The following is a 24,012-nucleotide window of genomic DNA, read 5'->3' as shown; positions in this document are numbered from 1 at the left end:
TGTGAGATAAAGGTTTCTACACTCACCTAAAGGATTATTAGGAACACCTGTTCAATAACCAACCAATCATATGGCAGTTGCTTCAATGCATTTAGGGGTGTGGTCCTGGTCAAGACAATCTCCTGAACTCCAAACTGAAAGTCTGAATGGGAAAGAAAGGTGATTTAAGCAATTTTGAGCGTGGCATGGTTGTTGGTGCCAGACGGGCTGGTCTGAGTATTTCACAATCTGCTCAGTTACTGGGATTTTCACGCACAACCATTTCTAGGGTTTACAAAGAATGGTGTGAAAAGGGAAAAACATCCAGTATGCGGCAGTCCTGTGGGCGAAAATGCCTTGTTGATGCTAGAGGTCAGAGGAGAATGGGCCGACTGATTCAAGCTGATAGAAGAGCAACTTTGACTGAAATAACCACTCGTTACAACCGAGGTATGCAGCAAAGCATTTGTGAAGCCACAACACGTACAACCTTGAGGCGGATGGGCTACAACAGCAGAAGACCCCACCGGGTACCACTCATCTCCACTACAAATAGGAAAAAGAGGCTACAATTTGCACAAACTCACCAAAATTGGACAGTTGTTGCCTGGTCTGATGAGTCTCGATTTCTGTTGAGACATTCAGATGGTAGAGTCAGAATTTGACGTAAACAGAATGAGAACATGGATCCATCATGCCTTGTTACCACTGTGCAGGCTGGTGGTGGTGGTGTAATGGTGTGGGGGATGTTTTCTTGGCACACTTTAGGCTCCTTAGTGCCAATTGGGCATCGTTTAAATGCCACGGCCTACCTGAGCATTGTTTCTGACCATGTCCATCCCTTTATGACCACCATGTACCCATCCTCTGATGGCTACTTCCAGCAGGATAATGCACCATGTCACAAAGGTTGAATCATTTCAAATTGGTTTCTTGAACATGACAATGAGTTCACTGTACTAAACTGGCCCCCACAGTCACCAGATCTCAACCCAATAGAGCATCTTTGGGATGTGGTGGAACGGGAGCTTCGTGCCCTGGATGTGCATCCCACAAATCTCCATCAACTGCAAGATGCTATCCTATCAATATGGGCCAACATTTCTAAAGAATGCTTTCAGCACCTTGTTGAATCAATGCCACGTAGAATTAAGTCAGTTCTGAAGGCGAAAGGGTGTCAAACATAGTATTAGTATGGTGTTCCTAATAATCCTTTAGGTGAGTGTATTTTCACTGACCTATTTTGCATTGCTCAAGGACACATCAGGACACTTTGGAAACTCTTTCAAAGGAAGAACGCCCTGAGCTATGACAAGACTTACACTTACCCCAACAAGGTGATGCTCAATGGCTTGTTCAAACAGCTGCTGCTCGTCTTGTGCCACCATCAGACAATCACAGAGCTATTGTGCCTTCTACACCTTACGGTAGCTTTACTTTAACAATAATAATGACGGCGACCACGACGACAAAAAGAAAAACAAGAACAACAACAACAACAACAAGAACAATAACATCATCATCAGATTTTAATTAAAAGTGGCTACACCAGCGTTTACAATTTCAACCTGTCGACGGACGGACGCTCTGAGTCCAACAATTTCGGGAACTCCAATGAAGAAAAGCCACCTACCGCCTCTGGGGAACCACGAGGGCAAGCAGGACGAAAAGGGCCGGCCCACAGCAGGCTCTTTCCGCCCGGTTTCAAACCGGGGACCTTTCGTGCGTTAGGCGAACGTGATAGCCACTACACTACGGAAACCAACCCGTCCTGGTGTTTCGAATAACTCCTATCGAAGCCGGCTGGTAAAACGCACACAGGCGTTTCCCGTGGGCCAGCCTGTGAGATAAAGGTTTCTATTTTCACTGACCTATTTTGCATTGCTCAAGGGCACATCAGGACACTTTGGAAACTCTTTCAAAGGAAGAACGCCCTGAGCAATGACAAGACTTACACTTACCCCAACAAGGTGATGCTCAATGGCTTGTTCAAACAGCTGCTGCTCGTCTTGTGCCACCATCAGACAATCACAGAGCTATTGTGCCTTCTGCACCTTACGGTAGCAACAAATCTAACTACTGCTTTACTTTAACATTAATAATGACGGCGACTACGACGACAACAAGAACAACAACAACAACAACAACATCAACAAGAACAACAACAACATCATCATCATCATCATCAGATTTTAATTAAAAGTGGCTACACCAGCGTTTACAATTTCAACCTGTCGACGGACGGACGCTCTGAGTGCACCGATTTCGGGATACTTCGGAAACTCTTTCAAAGGCAGGACGCCCTGCGATCAGACAGTGCCTGCACTTAGCCCAACAAGGTGATGCTGAATGGCTTGTTCAAACGGCTGGTGGTCTTCCGTCACCACCAGACTATCAGAGCTATTTTGCGCCTTCAACTACATAAGAGTAACAGCAATGTCACCGATCCTGCTACGGTCGTATTGCAACAGCAACGACATGTATCGATTTTAAAAGTGTCAGTTCCAGCGCCTCGCAAAGCTACCCTTCTGCGATCATTTGTTCTCAAGGTCAGGATTTCTTGCCACTCCGAGGAAGAGAAAACGACGGCCGGCCATGGGGCAGAGAGATGAGGACGGGTAACACGGCACTGGCACGCGTGCACCGCGGGTTGTTTCCGCCCAGTTTCGAACCAGGGACTTCTCGCGTGTGAGGCGAACATGATAGCCACTACACTACAGAAACCAACCTGTCCTGGGGTTTCGATTGGCTCCCATCGAAGCAGGCTGGTAAAACGCGCACAGGCGTTTCCCGTGGGCCTGCCTGTGAGATAAAGGTTTCTATTTTCACTGACCTATATTGCATTGCTCAAGGGCACATCAGGACACTTTGGAAACTCTTTTAAAGGAAGAATGCCCTGAGCTATGACAAGACTTACACTTACCCCAACAAGGTGATGCTCAATGGCTTGTTCAAACAGCTGCTGCTCGTCTTGTGCCACCATCAGACAATCACAGAGCTATTGTGCCTTCTACACCTTACGGTAGCAACAAATCTAACTACTGCTTTACTTTAACAATAATAATGACGGCGACCACGATGACAGCAAGAACAACAACAACAACATCATCATCATCATCATCATCAGATTTTAATTAAAAGTGGCTACACCAGCGTTTACAATTTCAACCTGTCGACGGACGGACGCTCTGAGAGCACCGATTTCGGGCACTCCAATGAAGAAAAGCTACCCACCGCCTCCGGGGAACCACGAGGGCAAACAGGACGAAAAGGGCCGGCCCACAGCAGGCTGTTTCCGCCCGGTTTCGAACCGGGGACCTTTCGCGTGTTAGGCGAACGTGATAACCGCTACACTACGGAAACTGACACCGCCATGTCTTGCTTCAAACGGTTACCGTTGAAGCCTGCTGGTAAAACGGGCTCAGGCATTTCAGGTCGGCTAGACTGTGAGATGGCGTCTGAAGTGCCGCGAAAGGATGCCATTTTCACAGACCTGTTTGGCATTGCTAAAGGGCACATCAGGACACTTCGGAAACTCTTTCAAAGGCAGGACGCCCTGCGCTCTGACAGTGCCTGCACTTAGCCCAACAAGGTGATGCTGAATGGCTTGTTCAAACGGCTGGTGGTCTTCCGTCACCACCAGACTATCAGAGCTATACTGCGCCTTCAACTACATAAGAGTAGATAGTAGGGTTTTTTGGGCGCGGCCTATTTTGTTATGACGTATGCCCTAAGCTTATTAATATTCCTACGTCATAATTGGGGGGCGTGATTTTAGGTAGAGTTATTTCCTTAATTATTCCTACGTCATATCCGTCAGAAAGTGTACACCCATAAAACCCTGAACATCAAGGCCACCCATAAATACCCCCACCCCTCTGAAGGCAACGCCCCGAAACTCTCCTCTCTATTTAAGAACCCGCGCTGCTTTTAGGCAATACCTCTTTAATTCTCAGCATCAGAAACATCCCGCTTCTTCAACATGTCCAGCGACATCAACATGAAACCCCGCAAGAAACAATCCCGGGCAAGGGTTCCTGTACTCACCAATTTGAAGATTGAACGCTCCTGGGTGTTGTTCTGGGGGGCTCGACGGGGTTACCGCTTTAAAAGGGATCCCAGCTATGTTGGAGTGGAGCTTTTTGCTTTGGGAGAGAAGGAGGGTACGTTGGAACCTTTTGAGACGGTAATTGAATACTCTTATGAGGACTGGTTGAAGGTGATGGCCTGGAGAGATCTGGGGCTTGTGGATAAGACTCTAGAAGGCTTGCAAGAGGGTCCAAGAGAATGCGAAATGGAGTCTCCGACTCAGGGTTTTGAAAGGTGTGAATGGGAAAGCTTGCAGAACTACGGTAGAGTGGTGAAGAGTCTATCTCTAACTACAGATCGTAAGGTTTTGTTTAGCAGTACCCTGATTACAAACCCTATTGAAGGGGGTGTGGAGGATCCAGAAAAACAGGTTACTGAAATTATGTTTGACGCCGTGGACTGGCCGTTCTTGAAAGAGGTCATAAACTGTATAAATGATGGTTTTGACATCTTGACCAAATGTTCGCAACTGGATTTGGTTAGAAGGAGAATATGCTGGATTATGGATTATATATCCCCCTTGAATGACGACGACGATGATAAAACAGACGACGTGTGGGGTTTTGGAGGGGGGTCTGACGGCTCAGGGGCTACTCTCTTCTAAGAGGGCGGTGTGTCGTGACGTAGTGAAGAGATAGGATAAAAGGCGCAACAATTCAATCATGGTTTAAAATTAAAGAGAATGTCTTACCTGAAAGCTGCGGACGTCGACAGGCTCTACAGGCCTCTTCAAACCCGGGATCACCCCTGGTTCTATTCCCCAGATTTTGTATACACTCTGGAACCCTTTGACTGCGGTTACTCTCCAAGACCTCAGACCCTGGACTGCTTCTGCAACTGGTTCTGTCATCAACACTCTGCAGCTAACCTGAGAGCGCTATTACACCATGTGCTTGACAGAAAAGTAGCCAACGCGAGCCTTTTCTCTACAGATTTAACCATCGATGAGGATCAACTTTCAAACCTGGAAAAGTTAATGGCTGCTGTAACAAAGACCGGGGGGTACGAACACTGGGATGAAGCGCTCAAGGGGGCCAAGAATGATATTAGGCCATTTCATCAACATCTGTATGACCTTTTACTGAGCATGTTTAATACACCTCTGTTTACTTTTAAAATAGGTCATATTGTTGTTTTATTTACATATGTAACTGAGGTGTGTGCCTACAAGATAAAGAAACAGGTATATTTGTTGATATAGATCAAGTAACCAATCATCTGATTTCTTTTTGTCTGGACCGTAGAAAAAATTGTTGTGTATGTTATACTTTTCTCAAATGTCTAAAAAGGGGTATCTGCTCTCCTGAAGTTGAATAAAAAACCTTGTATAAAAACTTTGCGCATAGTGTGGGTCTGTGTGGTTATTTGACAGAATGACTCGGCAAGCTCCCCAAATGCAGGAACTATACTACAACCCAGCCAAGATTGGGGGTTTGGCGGGTAAGAAGGGTTTTCAAAGAGGACTCGCTGAGGCCGGAGTGAAGGTTAATGATGTGGTTGTTTCAGAATGGTTACGGGAACAAGACGCCTATACCTTACATAAACCTCTCAGGATTAACTTTAAAAGAAACCGCGTATATGCAACTGACATAGACTCACAATGGCAAATGGATCTAGTCGATATGTCAAATTTATCAAAACATAACAATGGTCACAAATTGATGTTGATGTGTATCGATGTGTTATCAAAATATGCCTGGGCTCGCATTCTACATAATAAAACAGGTCGGGCGGTGACAAGGGCCTTTGAGGATATATTGTCCCAGGGTCGATGTCCTAAAAAACTGCAGACTGATAAAGGAAAAGAGTTTCTCAACAGAGAATTTCAGAATCTACTGAAGAGACACAAAATACATCATTTCACCACCGGTAATGAGCTTAAGGCATCGGTAGTGGAGAGGTTTAACCGCACCATAAAGACCAAAATGTGGAGATATTTTACAGCGGTCAACACGTTCAAGTATTTTGATAAAGTTCAGGATTTTATCGATACTTACAACCAAGGGTATCACACCAGTATTAAAATGAAGCCTATAGATGTGGATCAAAGTAATTCTTTTAAGGTCTATAAAAAATTATACGGACCATTTATTAAGAAGGGAAAAACTACTTATAAGTTCAACATCTGTGATGTGGTTCGCGTTTCAAAGCTAAGGAGTACTTTTACAGTTACCAAACAGTTGGCTAGAGACCCCCCCGTGTACCGGTTAAAAGACTATGACGGGGAGAATATAGAAGGAACGTTTTACGAAGCCGAGTTACAAAAAATTATTGTGGGTAAAGACAGTGTATACAGAGTTGAAAAGATATTAGCTGAAAAAACCCAGAACCGGAAAAAATATGTGTTGATGAAATGGCTTGGATGGCCTGAAAAGTTCAATAGTTGGGTCCCGGAACAACAGGTTTGCGATATTCAATCCTTATAACAACATGCCCGCGGGTGTGTTGGGGGCATTACTTTCGATACTCAAGATCGAATCAGGAGGCTTCTACGTGACTCTACCCAGTAACGCCTCTCTCGATATATACCCTAAAAATGAAATATTTGGAATTTGGAAAATCTATAGATCTAAGGGGGTCGTGGGAAGTGGGGTTGGCGGAAATACAGTATCCTTACACTTGGGCTGTTTTACAAGATAAGGATGCCACTTTCGCCATTTTTGATGATGTTAAAAAGAGTCAATGGACATTCACGATACAAGGAGGTTATTATGACAATGTGGATAAAATATTAGATGAGATGCATAAACAGTTCTCAGAAGGCACCCCCAACATCAAGCTATATTACAACCCTATTAAAAACAGAGTGTACAAGGTGTCAAAACCAGGTATTAGCATTCAAACCAGCGGCCAACTGGGGCGTATATTAGGGTTCTATTCGGACACAGAGAGCAGGTTCTCAGAAGTGGTGTGGCGGCTTTTACACTCTTTATGTGTATACGGATATCATAACCCACCAGAGGGTCTGGGATAGTTATGTCCCCCTTTTGAGAAATGTACTTATTAAAGGTAAAAGCAATGACATGGTCACAATTACTTATGACAAACCACACTACGTACCAGTCTCAATGACCCACTTTGACAACATCACGATCGAAGTAAAATCGGATCAGAATATCAACGTACCCTTCCGCTTCGGTAAAGTTAATGTCAAACTACATTTTCGACCCCTGAAACAGTGTGTACATTATTAAAATGGCTACCTCGAGGGGTTATGTAGATCCTAGCGCCTATGTGGATTATTACAAGATGCAAGATGGAACGGCTTGCCCGGTTTTGTAGGAGCCCCCACAATGTATGGCGCCGGTCTAGGAGGACTCTTTCATGGTCTCTTTAGAATGGCCGTACCCCTGCTTAAGAGAGGCTTTGCTATAGCCAGACCCCACTTGAAATCAGCGGCTAAAAATATTGTTAGTGACGTGTTCACCAATGTTATGAACCGGGCAGCTAGCCATGAGCATCAGGAGGGTTCGGGTCTCATGGTAATGGCGAGGAGGGGGGGTAAAAGAAGAAACAGCATGTGTCCACCAGGGCGACGAAGATCCGTGGCTAACAAAAAACGAAGAATCTCTCATTCTCCAACATATCGTGGAAACACTCGGAGAAGGAAGCAGCACAAGAAAAAACCTGCAAAAAGAAAGTCTCAAAGAAAGAAAAATAGAGCCTCAGGATACATCTTTTAAACATGTCTTTTGTCAACAGTCTATCGGAAGAATGCGTCAAATCAGAACTGGATCTGTTTACAGTTCCATACACTCAAACGAGTATAGATAAGATCATATATGTAGAGATTCCCCCTCTTTCTGCAATTTCAGACACGGCCCCTCTGGAGTTTTTTATAGCTGGCAATGGCGAGGATTATATTGATTTGAATAACACATTTATTTTAATGAACTGTAAAGTGACTGATTAGGATGGCGATGCAATCGAGAATACGGCCATCGCTGGGGTCATCAATTACCCGGTGGCCACCATGTTTTCACAGGTGGATGTGACCCTGGGAGATCGGCTCATTAGTCAAAGCAGCAATACTTACCCCTATAGAGCCATGATGGAGTGTAAACTTAATTATAGTGAGGAGACCCTAAGCAAACAGTTCAGCCCCGGCCTTTTCTTCAAAGACATCTCGGAAGCTATGGACGACAAGGATCCAGAGGGACTCAATACGGGTTTGCAAAAAAGAACGGCCTCTTCAACAGAAGGGAGGACCTTTGAGCTAATGGGGCATATCCATGCAGACATATTTTTCCAAGAAAAACTCATGCTCAACGGGGTAGACATTAAAATTAAAATGATCCGTAGTAAAAATGCTTTTTGTCTGATGACCCCTGATACGGAAAAATATAAACTGACCATATTATCGGCCTCGCTGTTTGTGAAAAAAGTGTCCGTCTCCCCGGCGGTTAAACTAGGACACGCGCAGGCGTTAATGACGGCAAACGCCGAGTACCCGATCGAAAGAGTCTATATGAAAGTCCACAGTATCCCCGCAGGGACACGGGTGATGAACCAGGAAAATCTGTTTCTAGGACAGCTCCCAAAACAGGTTATTATAGGTCTCGTGGATAATGATGCATTTACCGGGGTTTACAACAAGAACCCCATTAACTTTAAACATAACGCGGAATTTATAGCGTTGTACGTCGATGGTGTGCAGGTTCCATCCAGACCTTTTCAACCTGACTTTGAAAACGGCAATGCGGTTCGTGAATATGACAGTCTAGTACTGGCTACGGGTCGCCATCTCAAGGATCAAACTCTGCTGATCGATCGCCGGGAATACTGCAGCGGTTACACCCTGTACGGTTTCAACCTGACCCCTGACGAAGAGTGTGGACAACATTTTTCACTGATGAAGACGGGCAATATGCGTTTGGAGATGCGTTTCAAGCAGCCTCTACCACGCACTGTAAATATGGTCGTGTATGCTGTGTTTGACAACATTATTGAGGTGAATCGGAGGAGAAACGTTCTGTATGATTATTATTAAAATGAACACCAGAGAGCTCAACCACAACATGAATGCCCTTGCCGGCTCACGGAAACTGTTTCAAGGAGTCTACGCCTGCGATCAGCTGCCTAAATTTAAGATCAAGAATTTACCTGCAATGTACATAATCAACACACACCCTAAAAATATGCCCGGAGAACATTGGCTGGCTATTTATCTAAGGGAGGACCACCGTGGAGAATTTTTTGATTCCTATGCAAACCCCCCGGATTTCAGACCTTTCCCTCGGAAGATCAATAACTTTCTGCTCAACAACTGTCAAGAAACCATTTACAGCGGTCGTCAAGTACAAAGTCTGCAGACCTTCACTTGTGGTCAACACTGTGTGTTTTTCTTATATCATAGATCTAAAGGAAGGTCATACCCCGATATTATGGCCTTGTACAGTGAGGATTTAGGCCAAAATGATAAAAAAGTGGCAGAGTTTGTCAGGACACTGTGGACCCCCCCTTATAACACAATGACTTACGACCCTAGCCAGCCATGTATACAGATGGGGTGTTCTTGTGAGGATTTTAATAGATGTCATGCGTGTTAAGGTGAAAAAATAATGAAAACAGCCTTTGAATCATTAGTTTTGTTTTTATTCAACACAATTCTTATACAAAGCAGGGTTTATGGTATAAATAAATGAACAACATTTGAAAAAAAAAAAAAATTGTTTGTCGGGTCATTATTTACAGGGGAGACAAATAAAAACATGAGATTAATAAGCTTCCCAACGATGGATAGATCCTGAGGATGGTCGCTCAGCACGGTCAGAGTAATGAGATATCGGAGTCAGATCAGGCTCCACCTCTTTACACAGACGGATTTTTTGTCGCGTTTCCTGGTTAGGAACTGTTGATTGGGGCATGTTCAGACAGGCCATCGCCTGTAGGAAAGCATTCCAGCCTACAGGTCGGCGACTATCGGGTACCTTATTAGTGTTAGTGACACTCTTCAACAAATCAAACATGTGTGAACCTTTGATCAGTTGTCCTTTAAAAACAAATTCACCCTGTTCATTCCAAGCCGTTACCCGCGGTTTCTGAACCATTTTGTGCAGGATATATTCTGCATGTCTTTTGCTTCTGGCCGGCATGTTTCTCAAAACATCCGTTACAACATCTCCCTCTGAACTCTCAACAGGTTCGGTCACCGCAACATCTTTATCAACCGTACCCCCCGCATCAGCCCCAGAACCATTTTCTTGAGAGGCCATGGTTAAAGTTAAAATGTTTTGATCTTTTTCACCCTGTCTAACCAGACGGAGGTAGCGCTGTAACGTGTTGGTATACAACTGAGCTTTGGAATACTGATTTAAATCGGCCCTGGCCTGTATAGCTTTCATTTCAGAGTCCAGGTTGTTTTCGGCCGTTTGTCTAATGGGCTCTGGCCCGACAACATTTTTTCTCAGTTTCTCAAGCTGCTCCTGAGGGATCAAAAACATTTTCTGAGCATATTCCATTATTAACCCACTCTGGAAGCTAGAAGACTGGTTAGGAAAGGCACGGCTATGCTCAACAGCGGTCCTATAAAACCCCCGGTTTGATTAATCTTCTTTCTTTTTCTTTTAATAGAATACTTCTTATTAGCGATGATCTTGATAACCGCTTTTTGTTTTTTGAGTTTAGAATGTTGAGAAGTGGTTAGGGGTATATTACCGCGTAAGATGTTAAAAGCTATTTCACACAGGGTCTCGATCAAATCCGAGGGGGCCCCTGCCAGCACAGCTTTCCTATGGCGCGGGCTCCCCTCAAATAACATTTGCAAAAGTGGCAGATTTCTTTTAATCCGAACAGACATTCTTATGTATTTCCTTTACTTTAGCACATACACTGCCGGCCAATCGGGCGGGCACAAACCTGTTCTGAGGCGAAAGTCTTCTGGGGTTTGTGCTTTTAAGTCCGCAATCAAGTCCCCATAGGGTTTTTTGGTGGCATCCTCAAATGCCTCCAAAAAGAACTTGGTCTGGTTAGGGTACATTTGACGAGCCAAGACGGTGACCTGTAGTTTATCTCTGGGGTTTTTAAAAATAATTATATAATTGGCATATAAATTAATAGTGCGGCTTTTTTTACCTTGAAAAAATAGATTTTGAACTAAATAAATAATACTTAAATTCCTATGATGAGTGTACTTTGTGAAAGCTTTTTCCACTTCACTGTTGTCACCGGCCTGCTCCATCAGGTCATCAAGGATCACTAGATTAGTTTGACCGGGCGGGAACAAGTCATCGTCACACAACGAGGCGGGGAGACCTTGCACAAATTTCAGATTATTTTTTTTCGAAGCCAAATCATCGTAGAGAGGTTGCCAGCAAGAGTAACACCACACTATGTTGTCAAGAGCTTGGGACACGGTTGTGTCCACATCTTCTATGATGTTCTTTATAAGATAGCTCTTCCCCGAATTGGAGGGACAGGCTATAATACAGGAGAAAGGGTGTTGAAGTCTGTTATCAAAACCACCGCTAATATCCATAAGGCAGAGTGGTATAATCAGTCTTCAACACTCTTTTATTGTACACCACCCTGAACCGTTTGTTTAGTGATCTATCTTCCAACGTGTACCCCTTTTTATTTCGATAGATCTAAAGACTTGATGTTAATGAGCTTGTTGTTACAATGTTTCAGAGTGAAACCCTTAACTTTCATACAGGTCTTACCCGCAGCCGTTCTGTATGCGTAAGTCTTAGGACCCCCTGAAACAAACTCCACTATGTGGTCCTGAGGATCTAGTTCGCTCGTTAACTCCCCAAGGTAGTCCCCGAGGGGAGGGACCCAATCCCCTGGCCTGGTGACAAAGATTACAGAGTCAGTATCATGATAGAGCGTGCGTTCCTGCAACTGATCCATTAAGTTGTACAGTTCAAGCCGGGCGTAAGCCGTGGTAAAAACCGCTATGAAAACATTAACGTTCCCCTGTTTGGTGGGGAAATCTTTAGGGGCCCTCCACTGGACCTGTGCCACGTGGTCATTTAAGAATTGAAAGTGTGATACTGCATGTTGTTTGGAAAACATAAATTCTATAAACTGTTCAGGGGTTTTAATCAAGGTTGTGTTTAGACGGTAATTTCTTTCCCCAAACTTACCCCACAGACTGTTTAAAATCAGTTTGGACATTTGTCTCTTGGCGGGGTTTACAGTTATGTTCCCCGGCTCTAGACGGATCCCTTCCTTTTCAAAATATTGCTGAATGTATCGCTCTTTGGCCGCGGAGTCAACACACCATGAGGGATAGCCCGATGCCTCCTGTTTCCCTTTCAGATGGGTCATAATGTAATCAGCAAAAAGAGTATCAGATTTTTCAGAAAAATGCCAAACCTCAAACACCTTACCGACTCTGTAACCTTTCTCCACCGCCTTGTCAAGCTCAATGCTACACCAGACACCCGTCATCTTCATCACTGTGCAGACAAGAGGTAGTTTGATTTTCAGTTTCCACACACGTTCTACACAGAGGGAACATCAATTTTCCCGAACACCTGTAAGGCAACACGGGTAAGAACAGCTCGCGAGGAGGGTACATGGTGACTTTGATCAATCCAAAGTAATGTCCGATTTCGAGAAAGTCACGATAAACAATGGTTGGACGCCCCACCGGGTACATTTTGGTCTTGTTGACATAAGGGTACAGACTGGTGAAATCATAGTAATCTACTCTCTCACCCTCCTTTACCTCATAATGTAAACAGAGGGCATTGGTACGACCCCCAAATAACGCATCCCGGGGCTCTAGACATTCAGGAAAGTCCAAGGTTTCCATAAACCGTTGTACCCCCGCATCCTGTTGCTTCAGGGTCGTCCACTCGTGTTCCCAAATCACCAGCACGTTCAAACCATAGGTGTTTTTTAAAGTTTCAATTCGTTCCTGGAAATCATAGTAGATATCACCGCAGAGTTTTTGTGTTTCGGGGTTAAAGGTGTTTGGGTCGAAGCACTGAGGACAGCCATGGTAAATACAACCAGCAAACTCATAAGCGGTACGCCGCCCGAACACGTCGCTAAAACCGTCTAAGTAGTAAGGCCCCATTTTGACTTCCCCTTGATTTAAAGCATGTCTGATGAATATGTTATCCCGGGCACTCAGGTATTCCAGCCACTGTATGGAGACAGTCGAAAAGTTCTTTTGTCTAGCACGATAGTTGTCAGAAGTGGTGACCGCTATAGTGTTTTTCTGCAAGAAATTGGACCGATACATTTTCATGCAGAGAGACACTATGGTCACACTTTGCAAAGGGTCGAGACCCGATGTGTTGATAACCTCGGCGCAGAAACGCACACAGGCTTCATTAAGGATCACCACATCATTTTAACAATAAGCGGCCATCTCTTCTCGGAAATCAAAAACACCTCACTTAACCGTATTGTACCATTTAAAGAATTCCTCCCTCTCATGAGACATCATAGTATCAACCCCATAATAAGAGGCGGGCGGGTAGGACCCTCGATAATTTTGAGTGTCCTTAGTATTAAAAAAATGGCAGAACCAACCTTTCTTCTGAGCCTCAAAACCCAGAGCCTTAGGCAAAGCGCTCAATTTCATGGGGAGGAAATTTAACGAGTCTATGTAACGTTAGTTGAAAGCTTCGTCGGTGAAACACATGATCTTGCTACCCTGAGCTACTTTTTTTGGGGTCACCCCATTTTCCACCAGATACTTCATCAAAATGTAAGAATCATAACCCTTAGCATTGTGGGCAATAAATGTGTAATTGAGGTATTTTGGACCGCGATACCGCGTAAAGAAATCCCTGACACAACTCTCACCGCTAGCTGACCACTCACGATCCAACATGTCAATACAGTGTATATAATTAGCAACGTGGACCCCGTTTTCTTGCCGGCATTCAAAAGCAAAAAAGACATACCGGTTGTGCGGCGGCTCCTTTTTAACCGGCTGAATAAAGCACTGGTGTTCGGACCCCGGGGTTAAATCAGCATTACAGATCCTGCATCTCGGCTCCAGACATTTGTGTGGTTTAACCTCATGAAAACGGTACTGGAGGCAACACTGCGGGCAATATTTAGTTTGATCACAATAACTCAGTTTTTTAACCCCCTCAGCAGCGGCCCTCTGTACCTTATGCTCGGAAAAACAGAACGCTGAGAGACAAATCCTTAAGCAATCTTTACATCGGATGGTAGGGGCCAAACCCTTATGACATTGCGGATTGAAACAGACGTTACAGTAACCGTCACAGCGGTGCTTAAGCTTATCATTGAAGGCCTTATAACACCAATGACAAACATACGAACAACCCAAAAAAGCCGTCAAACTCTTTATTCCAAATTAATGTCTATCACCTAGGAAGAGAAACAGTGTCTGTGTATGGGTTTCAGGATGTGTCTGAAATTTAACAAATACTTCCTTTACCTCACAACGGTACCACACAACAATTTTTAAAGACAACAACTCCTCAAACTTGGTAATGTCTGAAAAGGCAACCATCTGTTGAGAGTTTAAGCCGGCCCTCTGATGAAGCATTAAAGCCTCTTGCAGAGCTTGGGGTTCAGGCATGTCGGGGGTGAGTAGTTTTATTAAACTGTAAGCAAAACAGAGCTTATTGTCCCCACTGGAACTCACCACTAATTGCCTGAGCTTGGTCCTAATTATGTCGTTCTTCAAGCATTTCGACAGTCTTCTAAGCGCCCCACCCTCAGGGTTACGAACCACATTCATTACCAGAGACAGACTTTCATCAGCTAAGATGGCTGCGTTACTTTGCAATAACGCTTCGATTTTAGCCAGACATCTAAATTATCTCCACTCAGCATTGCAGATAGGTTGCTAAACAAAGCATCCCCTCTGAGTTCTAACTGTACAACATCTCGAGGTCTGAACCTGTTCAAGCATTTTCTGCAAGGCCTCGTGTATGTTGACAAATATTTCTGCATAATTGTCACAATTTAAAAGTTCTGCAAAAGTAAAACGCTGAATCATTTCAAAATTGTTATAGGCCGGTCTATCTATAATCACGGGATCACTGGTACTCTTGGACACATCATCATTTTGAACAAAGCCTTCACCCCCTACATTCTCACAGAGCATGTCCTCCACAGCCTTATCAGTCTCAGAACCCTCCACATTCCGAACACCCCCACTGCTGACATCTACAAAACCCCCTTTTTGAGGAGGCTCATTTAAAGCCTGTAAAAGTCCTTCAAAGATATCCAACCGGTTAATGTCAAGACCCTCCTCTATAGTGATGGCTGCTTCTGCCGCCATCCTGTGTTCTAATTGTCTCAAATCATTTATAATAGGGGCAGAATTTGGTCGGGGTAGCTCCTCCAAAGCCTCCACCATTTCAAACAAATCGGGGTGAACTAGGGGGTGAACCTCTATAAGCGCTACCGGTGGGAGGTGGTTATTTAGATCATTGACCATCTGTAACAGGTCGGGGTTCACCGGTAAGTCTGTTAATTCACATTCTATCGGTGGTAATTGGGGGTTATTTAAATAATTTATCATTTGTAATAGTTCCAGGTTCATTGGGACATCAGAGGAGTTCACAACAGGGCCGGGGATGTTCTCTCGGGAAGGTCTTTTTAGGGCCCTAGCTTGTTCATAATCCTTTAGTTTGTGAGTTCTTTTACCAAGTCAGGACATTTTTTAATTTATTTTTTATTTTTCCAACAACCCACAATAGTAAGGCGTTTTGTGTCTATTAAAACATTAAATACGGTACAATTCGTTAGTAAGGGTATTAATAAGGGTGTTTTGGCTCTCTATCACCAGGCATTGCCCCAGTAACACAAGTCTTTGATTTTGTAACAAAGTATGTAGCAACTCATGCCGACCTTCAGGAAGTAGCTCCGGGGGCTGGTGGCCTGGCTCAGCTTCAAAGGATGGTCGCTCCGGTAAATCTCGGTCGAAGGAGGCAGGGAGCGAGCGTATACTCATGGACGGAGACCAAGAAGGCCTTTGCGGTGACACCCTGGCCAAGCGCGGGGTACTGTTCCGCGTTTCTGTAGCCAAGAAACGGGTCTGGGGGGACGATGTTGAAACCAGGCCGTCGTTGGGTGGTGTGTCAGCCCTGACTGACGGCGACCCCTGAGGTTGTTGGATGCCTGTATTTGTTCCGCCCGACAATGCGGCGGGCTAAATCTGGGGTGTTGAATTACCCCCAGAAGGCTGTGGCCTGAGTAGATGTTGGGGGGTCTCCAAGACCACCGTGGGGGATCCTCTCGGTGATCTCACCGGGGAAGATGTTTGATCCCACTTAGACGGGGTAATTGTCCTCAATAGCTCATCCACAGAATGACTATCCCAAGAGTCTTGGGAAGAATAAAAATATACATTACATTTACATCTTTAAACGGCGACAGAAATCAAACTTAAAACAACATGTCCAGGACATTCAAAACCTTTAGCTTTTTTAGACCTTTGAAAATAGCCTTAGACATTCACTACAACGCCTTATTATTTACAGACAATATATTTATTAGGACTTGATAATAAATGTAAAACAGAGAAGCAGCTGTAAATAAACTGTTTCTTAAATGTTTCTTTAAAAACTGTAATATTGTTAATAAAACACACACACACACAACAACATTTCATTTTTAAACGAACCTTCCAAGTGTAAACGCTTCCTGATCCCGGGACTTCCTGTTTCACAAACGTTTTCACGATCTGTTTAAATATTAAATACAATGAACACCTTCAAGCCTTTTCCTACAACCACTTTAAAACAGAAGTATAATAGCGGGAGATAAGCCAAACAACTTACTAAACCCTTTCAGACGGCTTTACTTCCTAACCAGACGGTACGGCAATCGGTCATTTCTAAACACGTTCCCCAGAAACAAGCCTAGACCTGTCCGGACTTCTAAAGATCTTTCCCAGAACCCCCCGCCCTACAGGAAACGGTCACCCATCGCTTAAATATTAGCCCTCAACGGGCAAACAAAGCCCTTTTAAAAACATTAAAGTTTGAAAGATCTTACTTACCTCCACAGAATAATCGTTTCTTATGTTTTTCGGCTGGTTTAGCTTTTTGCACCGCTGTGAAGGTAAGAGACATGTTTAACCTTTAACCACACCGCTTTATAAAAAGCTTTAACCTCTTACAGGCTGCAGATATATACTCACAGCTATCAGATACCGGGGCTGACGGCCTTTCAGATTCTTGAAAGGTTACGGTTCTCGAAGGTAAAACGAAACAAGCCCTCGATGTGGAAGGCCTTTCGTTGTCTCGAACCACGTTTCTTAATACTGTTAGACAGGATAATTTTTTAAAATTAACAAAACTGGACTCAAACATCTTACAGAAACGTTATACAAACAAACAGGGGTTTAGTTCTTACCCGGTCGGCAGACAGCCTGTCTAGGGACAACCACTTCTCTTGGTCGATCCTCGGAGACATTAATCACAGGCCTTTCGATACTTTCTGTGTAATTAAAGAGACCGGCATTAATATATATTAAAACGTTTTCATAACTCTAATGAGCCGCTTCAAAACCACACACACCCATGCATAAGAACCCATGAGCGCAAACACAAAAATCTTACCGTCGTTGTTCCAGATGATCTCCTCAGCGTTGGGAATTAACTCCTGTTGACTGGCTGAAAAATAATTTTACAGAACTTAAAACAGATGTTATAGCCTTATTTACAATACATGCACACAACACGCTCTGAGTCAATGAAAATAATCTGAAGACTTGCCTAAAAACTCGTTTAAATCGAATCGCTGATGTTGTTTCCGGACATTGTTGATCTTTAGTCTTAAATCGAAAGGTCAGTATGAGTCTGTCGAGCTGAAGACCAGACCTTCATACTTATAATGATGGCCACATGCCGGATCTGCTTGTAAGGCATTGTTCTGGTCTGGCCTTTGTGCCACCCTGTTACCAATTAACATATCAAAACCAACCAATAAAATGACACTGCATCAAATTTCAAATAGAAACCAAGATGGAGACGATCTCTCTCCTCTCTACTCTAAACTTTTATTAGAACCTTTTGGTCTCTCAAAAAAACATTTTTAAGCATCAAGACCTATAGTCAACAACCACTAAGAATATTTCAGGCCTTTATAAGCGCTAAAAAACAACCTGAGCCTAGAAAATAACTATAAAGATCAAAAATAACTAGCGCTTTTACAGTGATTTTTTTTTTTTTTTTATAGCGATGCTTTGTTTGGTATTAAACAAGTCACAAACTACTCAGAACAGCGTTTATCCCCGCAAAAGAGATATTTGGGTTTATTTTACAAAGCTTATAAATTATATAGGTTAAAAGTATTCTGAATGTTTTGATACCACACGCCATACCTATTGTTGTATGAGCACACCCCCGCCCCCCATGGTGTGAGTGATTTAGCCTTGAGTGTTGTGATCTATTTAGCATTGAGTGATCAGTTGTTTTCATTTTTTAAACGATTCCTTATCATCAGGGATTGAGACTGCTAAAATACCTTAAAAGCATATCCTTATCTTAAGTCTAACTCTTATGAGCTTTAAGACCCTAGAATGTATTTAAGTAAAACGACTGAACACATTATGTGAGAGATAAAATATAACCACAGCTTTTTTTTTTTTTTTTTTTACAAAAACAATTAACCTATACACACAAACACCCACACACACACCCTCTTTTTTAATTTAATTTTTAATTAAATTTGAGGAGAGAGACAGAGCCAGATACAGTGTGGATAACATAAGTACCCTATGCAAAACAGGCATTGTTAGGACCTGGGATCATAACAGACAACAGAACTTGTTGAATTTTATAAAATGATTGGGCGAGAGAGAGAGAAAGACAGACAGAGACAGTGTGAATATGATAAACGCACAATTCAAAACTGGCATTGTTAAGACCTGGGACCATTACAGACAACAGAACTTGTTGATCTTATAACGGTTTAGATTTACTAAACCATTAAATGTATATTTAAAAAAGACCCCCAACCACTACAGGAAGAGCCGACCCATTCACACTCTACAGTTGACCAACAAGAACAACAAGAACAACAGGTTATGGGCGGCCTTGTTGTTCAGGGTTTTATGGGTGTACACTTTCTGACGGATATGACGTAGGAATAATTAAGGAAATAACTCTACCTAAAATCACGCCCCCCAATTATGACGTAGGAATATTAATAAGCTTAGGGCATACGTCATAACAAAATAGGCCGCGCCCAAAAAACCCAACTATCTACTCATAAGAGTAACAGCAATGTCGCCGATCCTGCTACGGTCGTATTGTAACAGCAACAACATGTATCGATTTTAAAAGTGTCAGTTCCAGCGCCTCGCAAAGCTACCCTTCTGTGATCGTTTGTTCTCTAGGTCAGGCTTTCTTGACACTCCGAGGAAGAGAAAACGATGGCCGGCCGCGTTACAGGGACAGGTAACACGGCACTAGCACACGTGCACCGCGGGTTGTTTCCGCCCGGTTTCGAACCAGGGACCTTTCGCGTGTGAGGCGAACGTGATAGCCACTACACTACGGAAACCAACCTGTCCTGGCGTTTCGAATGGCTCCCATCGAAGCAGGCTGGTAAAACGCGCACAGGCGTTTCCCTTGGGCCAGCCTGTGAGATAAAGGTTTCTAATTTCACTGACCTATTTTGCAATGCTCAAGGGCACATCAGGACACTTTGGAAACTCTTTCAAAGGCAGGACGCCCTGCGCTCTGACAGTGCCTGCACTTAGCCCAACAAGGTGATGCTGAATGGCTTGTTCAAACGGCTGGTGGTCTTCCTTCACCAGCAGACTATCAGAGCTATACTGCGCCTTCAACTACATAAGAGTAACAGCAATGTCGCCGATCCTGCTACGGTCGTATTGTAACAGCAACAACATGTATCGATTTTAAAAGTGTCAGTTCCAGCGCCTCGCAAAGCTACCCTTCTTCGATCATTAGTTCTCAAGGTCAGGATTTCTTGCCACTCCGAGGAAGAGAAAACGACGGCCGGCCTTGGGGCAGAGAGATGAGGACGGGTAACACGGCACTGGCATACGTGCACCGCGGGTTGTTTCCACCCAGTTTCGAACCGGGGACCTGTCGCGTGTGAGGCGAACGTGATAGCCACTACACTACGGAAACCGACCCGTCCTGGCGTTTCGAATGGCTCCCATCGAAGCAGGCTGGTAAAACGCGCACAGGCGTTTCCCGTGGGCCAGCCTGTGAGATAAAGGTTTCTATTTTCACTGACCTATTTTGCATTGCTCAAGGGCAAGAGGATCCAGAAAAACAGGTTACTGAAATGATGTTTGACGCCGTGGACTGGCCGTTCTTGAAAGAGGTCATAAACTGTATAAATGATGGTTTTGACATCTTGACCAAATGTTCGCAACTGGATTTGGTTAGAAGGAGAATATGCTGGATTATGGATTATATATCCCCCTTGAATGACGACGACGATGATAAAACAGACGACGTGTGGGGTTTTGGAGGGGGGTCTGACGGCTCAGGGGCTACTCTCTTCTAAGAGGGCGGTGTGTCATGACGTAGTGAAGAGATAGGATAAAAGGCGCAACAATTCATTCATGGTTTAAAATTAAAGAGAATGTCTTACCCGAAAGCTGCGGACGTCGACAGGCTCTACAGGCCTCTTCAAACCCGGGATCACCCCTGGTTCTATTCCCCAGATTTTGTATACACTCTGGAACCCTTTGACTGCGGTTACTCTCCAAGACCTCAGACCCCGGTCCCTCAGGACGAAACAACATGCGGTGCGATGGATGTCCAAATGAGTCTCGGGGATCCCCAGCCTCTGGAGCTCATGGAGGGCCTCGATTTTGCCGAACTGTCTACCGTCTGTGCGTCTCAGGAGGGGGTCAGTCCAATGGATGTAGAAACACCCCACAAACCACCAGGCGAACCAATGAGCATCGGACAGTCCCGGGGGCGTGATGAAGACGAAGGATTTATGCCCGGGGTATGTGACCAAGTAAGCAGAGTGGTTAAAAGCACCCTGGTGTATATTCTGAGTGCTCTCATCGACCGAGCTCTGAAAGAAGTCTGTCGGGGGTGTGAAGTGAATCACCCCAGTCAGTTGAGACACAGTTGTTTGTTTGAACCAGACCGTTACTATTTCCTGTTCTATTTCAACGTGTTTTACAGAAGACTGAACAAACCGTGGCTGAAACCGGCACTAATCAAGGCGCTGTCTTACTCCCACATACATGTCACTGCGGGACAAGTCCAGAAAATCATAGATGAGATTTTGCTGGAGCTGAAAAAGGAGCCGTTTATAATAGAGAAACTTGGGCAGCTGCTCAATGACCTGGATGAGCCGAGTAGAAAAACCGCTGGCAAGCTAAAAGCTTATTTCTTCCGTAAAGAAGTTAAAGCTGGGGACAGCGACGAAGAATTCGACATCTACGCCACTGATTCAGACTCTGACCTGAACTAAGGGACTTTGAACATGGGGAATGTTCTGGACTGCTTCTGCAACTGGTTCTGTCATCAACACTCTGCAGCTAACCTGAGAGCGCTATTACACCATGTGCTTGACAGAAAAGTAGCCAACGCGAGCCTTTTCTCTACAGATTTAACCATCGATGAGGATCAACTTTCAAACCTGGAAAAGTTAATGGCTGCTGTAACAAAGATCGGGGGGTACGAACACTGGGATGAAGCGCTCAAGGGGGCCAAGAATGATATTAGGCCATTTCATCAACATCTGTATGACCTTTTACTGAGCATGTTTAATACACCTCTGTTTAATTTTAAAATAGGTCATATTGTTGTTTATTTACATATGTAACTGAGGTGTGTGCCTACAAGATAAAGAAACAGGTATATTTGTTGATATAGATCAAGTAACCAATCATCTGATTTCTTTTTGTCTGGACCGTAGAAAAAATTGTTGTGTATGTTATACTTTTCTCAAATGTCTAAAAAGGGGTATCTGCTCTCCTGAAGTTGAATAAAAAACCTTGTAAAAAACTTTGCGCATAGTGTGGGTCTGTGTGGTTATTTGACAGAATGACTCGGCAAGCTCCCCAAATGCAGGAACTATACTACAACCCAGCCAAGATTGGGGGTTTGGCGGGTAAGAAGGGTTTTCAAAGAGGACTCGCTGAGGCCGGAGTGAAGGTTAATGATGTGGTTGTTTCAGAATGGTTACGGGAACAAGACGCCTATACCTTACATAAACCTCTCAGGATTAACTTTAAAAGAAACCGCGTATATGCAACTGACATAGACTCACAATGGCAAATGGATCTAGTCGATATGTCAAATTTATCAAAACATAACAATGGTCACAAATTGATGTTGATGTGTATCGATGTTTAATCAAAATATGCCTGGGCTCGAATTCTACATAATAAAACAGGTTGAGCGGTGACGAGGGTCTTTGAGGATATATTGTCCCAGGGTCGATGTCCTAAAAAACTGCAGACTGATTAAGGAAAAGAGTTTCTCAACAGAGAATTTCAGAATCTACTGAAGAGACACAAAATACATCATTTCACCACCGGAAATGAGCTTAAAGCATCGGTAGTGGAGAGGTTTAACCGCACCATAAAGACCAAAATGTGGAGATATTTTACAGCGGTCAACACGTTCAAGTATTTTGATAAAGTTCAGGATTTTATTGATGCTTACAACCAAGGGTATCACACCAGTATTAAAATGAAGTCTATAGATGTTGATCAAAGTAATTCTTTTCAGGTCTATACAAAATTATACGGACCATTTATTAAGAAGGGAAAAACTACTTATAAGTTCAACATCGGTGATGTGGTTCGCGTTTCAAAGCTAAGGAGTACTTTTGCCAAAGGTTATGAACAAACATTTTCTGACGAATATTTTACAGTTACCGAACAGTTGGCTAGAGCCCCCCCCGTGTACCGGTTAAAAGACTATGACGGGGAGGATATAGAAGGAACGTTTTACGAAGCCGAGTTACAAAAAATTATTGTGGGTAAAGACAGTGTATACAGAGTTGAAAAGATATTAGCTGAAAAAACCCAGAACCGGAAAAAATATGTGTTGGTGAAATGGCTTGGATGGCCTGAAAAGTTCAATAGTTGGGTCCCGGAACAACAGGTTTGCGATATTCAATCCTTATAACAACATGCCCGCGGGTGTGTTGGGGGCATTACTCTCGATACTCAAGATGGAATCAGGAGGCTTCTACGTGACTCTACCCAGTAACGCCTCTCTCGATATATACCCTAAAAATGAAATATCCAGTTACACGGTACAATTTGGAAAATCTTTAGATCTAAGAGGGTCGTGGGAAGTGGGGTTGGCGGAAATACAGTATCCTTACACTTGGGCTGTTTTACAAGATAAGGATGCCACCTTCGCCATTTTTGATGATGTTAAAAAGAGTCAATGGACATTCACGATACAAGGAGGTTATTATGACAATGTGGATAAAATATTAGATGAGATGCATAAACAGTTCTCAGAAGGCACCCCCAACATCAAGCTATATTACAACCCTATTAAAAACAGAGTGTACAAGGTGTCAAAACCAGGTATTAGCATTCAAACCAGCGGCCAACTGGGGCGTATATTAGGGTTCTATTCTGACACAGAGAGCAGGTTCTCAGAAGTGGTGGGGCGGCTTTTACACTCTTTATGTGTATACGGATATCATAACCCACCAGAGGGTCAGGGATAGTTATGTCCCCCTTTTGAGAAATGTACTTATTAAAGGTAAAAGCAATGACATGGTCACAATTACTTATGACAAGCCACACTACGTACCAGTCTCAAAGACCCACTTTGACAACATCACGATCGAAGTCAAATCGGATCAGAATATCAACGTACCCTTCCGCTTCGGTAAAGTTAAGTTGTCAAACTACATTTTCGACCCCTGAAACAGTGTGTACATTATTAAAATGGCTACCTCGAGGGGTTATGTAGATCCTAGCGCCAATGTGGATTATTACAAGATGCAAGATGGAACGGCTTGCCCGGTTTTGTAGGAGCCCCCACAATGTATGGCGCCGGTCTAGGAGGACTCTTTCGT

At 43.8% G+C, this 24,012-nt stretch overlaps 2 non-coding genes across 2 annotated transcripts; both read right to left on the bottom strand.

Moving 5' to 3' along the window:
• Nucleotides 1–3,269: 3,269 nt before the first annotated feature.
• On the bottom strand, nt 3,270–3,342 carry trnav-aac (transfer RNA valine (anticodon AAC)). Its single transcript has one exon. It is a non-coding gene; the product is annotated as a tRNA-Val (tRNA).
• A 16,112-nt stretch (nt 3,343–19,454) lies between these two features.
• trnav-cac (transfer RNA valine (anticodon CAC)) lies at nt 19,455–19,527 on the bottom strand. The gene has a single exon. It is a non-coding gene; the product is annotated as a tRNA-Val (tRNA).
• Between the last annotated feature and the right edge of the window lie 4,485 nt (nt 19,528–24,012).

This window comes from Amia ocellicauda (genome assembly GCF_036373705.1).
Source record: "Amia ocellicauda isolate fAmiCal2 chromosome 11 unlocalized genomic scaffold, fAmiCal2.hap1 SUPER_11_unloc_1, whole genome shotgun sequence".
NCBI lineage: Eukaryota > Metazoa > Chordata > Actinopteri > Amiiformes > Amiidae > Amia > Amia ocellicauda.
The sequence above is the reverse complement of the archived record's forward strand: the minus strand, read 5'-3'. Positions and strand labels throughout refer to the sequence as shown.